The 3,652-nt window shown below is 35.0% G+C and overlaps 1 non-coding gene across 1 annotated transcript; it reads left to right on the plus strand.

Moving 5' to 3' along the window:
- Nucleotides 1-761: 761 nt before the first annotated feature.
- Nucleotides 762-865, plus strand: LOC115069962. Its single transcript, XR_003849193.1, has one exon. It is a non-coding gene; the product is annotated as a U6 spliceosomal RNA (small nuclear RNA).
- Nucleotides 866-3,652: the final 2,787 nt, after the last annotated feature.

Genomic DNA, 3,652 nt, shown 5'->3' on the forward strand with positions numbered 1-3,652 from the left:
GCAAAACAAAAATTTATCTAGAATAATGTAATTTGTGGGCCTTAAATAAAATAAAGAAATGTAATAGTAAAAATAAATTTAAGTAAGGGTGAAGGAAAAGAAAAGATTAGATGCTGAGATAGAACATGTTCTGCTTCTGTGCTTGAGAAATGCCAGGATTATTTCGTTGCAATTACTTGGTGTAAGCGTATTGCTTTCACATATCAGTTGTCATGATAATGTTAATTGTACAATATCCATCGTAAATTTAAAAGGGCAAACATCATGGTTGATTTAAAAGAAGAGAGTTTTATAATTTACAAGAAATAAGAAAAATGTGAAAATCTGTACAAGACTTAGAATTTTTAACACTTTTAATCGTAAAACCATTTTGTTCATGAAACATAATTTACTTTACCATTTAGATTTTGAGTGTTTCAAAAAAACCATATATCTTCATTTTTAAGACTTTGTGAAGTAATTATAAATGAGTGAGCTATTGTAAATATGCAATTTTAACCTTTGGTTAGCTTTAAATAATTTATAAGTACATTGCTTATTCATGAGTGAAATATTTTATGTTGATTCAAAATGCATTCATAATAAGGGATTTGAATTCTAACTTATATCAAAGAAATCTAATAATAACATCTTGTTATACTAATATTGCCTCTATCTTAGTTATGCTGAAAGTACCAAGATCTACTATTAAAACCATTAAAAAATGTTTGCAGTGGAGTTATTTATACATGCAAAGGCATCAGAATCTAAACGCTAAAGATGTGTTCCTTTTGGCAGCATATAGACTAAAACTGGAAGAGTGCAGAGATTAGCATGATCCCTGTGCAAGGATGAAATACAAATTTCAAAAATGTTCCATATTTTTTAAGTAACAAAAATGTGATAAAATAAAAGTAAAGTCAAAGAAAGTAAAGCAGAAGAAAGAGGAGGAAGAGGAATGAGGAGTCAGGAAATAACAGAAGTCACTATTAAATTTGTTCTTAGATAATTCTGCACATGTACTAAATGCATACTGACCACTCTCACCCCATCTCCCTACCACCCTGTCCCCTAACTTCCTCCCCACAAATCTCTCATGTTCATATCTGTTCAATTTATTTTGTAGATCAATGAAATTAACCAGGGCCATCTGTATAGCCATAGGTTGAGAATTATCCATTGGAGCCTGCTGGGCAAAACAGTGCATAAATAACTAAAGACAGTGGTTCCACTTCTCCCAAAATCTATAAAGAACCAACTTCAGAGGTAAAGGGTAGGACCCTATGAGCCCCATTCCCTTCCTTGACTGACTGTTGATAGGGCCTGTATTGTGTGAGCCCCATGCAGGTAACTATAATTGCTATGAGTTAATGCTTGTAATGATTGTATCAAGTCTATAGAATGGCATTTCACAGCTCATCACTGTATCTTCTGGCTTTTGTACACTTCCTGTATCCTATTCTGCAGTGTTCCTTGAGCCTTAAGCAGATGGTATAAATGTTTTGTTCAATGCTATGCCCACAACCACTATCAGTTCTCTGCATCAAATAATAAATAATAAATAAATAAGCCCTAAGTGATACATATACAATGTAAACTCTAATGCTGTCTCAGTGAACATTTCAGAAGAGGTGGTGTGGAAAGATTCAAAGACTCAGAGGAACCAGATGGCTGCTGTTAGATAATGCATTCTGGACATGATAGGGAAGCTGTACCCATGATATCTACATAGTATGGTAGCCTGAGATCTGTATAATAACAAAATAAGTTGACATATCAGTGTAGCTGGGGGAAATGTCACAGGGATCCTTCTCTAGATGAAGCTACAGGTAATGACTGAGATTCCATTACTAAAGTAAATATTTATACCATCTTCCTAAGGCTCATGGAAGACTGCAGAAGAAAATGTAGAAAACCCAGAAGATAAAGTGAAGAGCTGGGAAATGCCATTCAATAGACTTGATTCAACCATTTCAATGGATGCTAAAGGTAGGAGAATCAGTTTTCTCCAGGTACAAGAGCTCCCTGAGAGGTTATCTAAACCCATGAGGACAGCCCAAAGCATGTATACACAAAAGCACCACTGAATGGACTTAGTACATTACATATATATATATATATATATGCATACTTATAAATGTATGTTGGTGTAGCAATAATAAAGAAGAGGACAAGAAATTAAGAGGGAGTGGGGAGCATTGGAGGAGTGGTGGGGGCTGAGAAGTGTGACAATAATGCAAATGTAATATTCATGTATGAAAGTCTCAATAAATAATTAATGTACATAAATAAACAAATAGTAACTTAATAAATAGACCAGAAATTTCAACAGCAAGATTTAGACTTAGAACTAAAAGCATAATTTCATATATCTACTTGTGAACTATTTTTCGAAGTAGCAATTCGATGGATGATTAAGCACCCTATAGAATATCATACTATAGAATATTATTGAATAACAAAGGCAACAATTTTTGACACACACACACACACACCCAAACATCCCACTCAAATTTTAAATGAAATAGAAAAAGACATTTTCAAATACGGAAAGAAAATAAAACCACATTAAAAATCTCTGGCGTACTATTCAATTCTGGTGGGTAACAAAAGAACAACAACAAATATTTCTTGAGAGTCTATGGGATTCATGGTCAACAACTTCTAGAGGAGTCCATTCCTGGCGCTGAGGTTTTTTTTTTTTTTTTTTTTTAAATATCTCATTAACCTATGACATCTAGAAAGGGCAATGTCTCCCTGTTACAGGATAACTCCCTTTAATATATTTTAAGATATACATCGATATATATCTATACATATATCTATAAAGAATCTGCTATAGTGGAAGGTCTCCTTATGACTTTTTCTAAAGGCTTTAGTGTTACTTAGCCTTCCCCATACTCCTTCTTCTGACTTGCCCTTTCATTCCCTATCCCATTTAACCCTTCCTAGTCACAGGCTCCCCTTTCCCCCTTCATACCATTGCATTCTTCCAACCATTCCAAGAAGGCTCCCCTACCATGCCCTTTAATTAGTTTCTTGACATCTATGAATTTTAAAATTGAATTGCTGAATACACTACATACATGAGCTGTAAAAAAAAAAAAAAAAAACACCAGAAAAACCAAGCGGGGGTTGACTTTGACTTCAGAGCCTCAGCTCCCCTGGCTAGTGTTCATAGTGCTTCAGGGTGCTCTGCATGCTACTGGAATGAAAAAAAAAAAAAATCACCAAACTTACCCAGCTGCGAATCTGGCGAACTACAACAACTACCCTGACAAGATGTGCTTCCTAGGATGGAGCCCATATGGACATTGATATCAGGTTTAGGAACCTGAAGCTAAACAGGTCACAGGATACAGGGGAGAACCTACTACTAGCTTTTTACTAAATAGTTATTGTATTAAACTGAATCTTAACAACTCGTTGTTATAACCAAGGATTAATGCATCTCTCAACTCTCACCATAGAAGTTTCCGTATGTAACGGATGATGATTAACACAGAAACCCACACCTGACCAACCCACAGTGATCAAGAATCCCGAAAAAGACACCTATATCAAACTTCTGCCTCCCAAGGTTCAGGGATCATTGCAGAAGTTGGAAAATTTTTAAGACCTGGAGGTCCTGGATGACCACAAAGAAACAGGAAATAGGTAGTCAGTTATTTAT

Source organism: Nannospalax galili, unplaced genomic scaffold (assembly GCF_000622305.1).
Source record: "Nannospalax galili isolate Female #2095 unplaced genomic scaffold, S.galili_v1.0 scaffold312, whole genome shotgun sequence".
Classification (NCBI taxonomy): Eukaryota; Metazoa; Chordata; class Mammalia; order Rodentia; family Spalacidae; genus Nannospalax; species Nannospalax galili.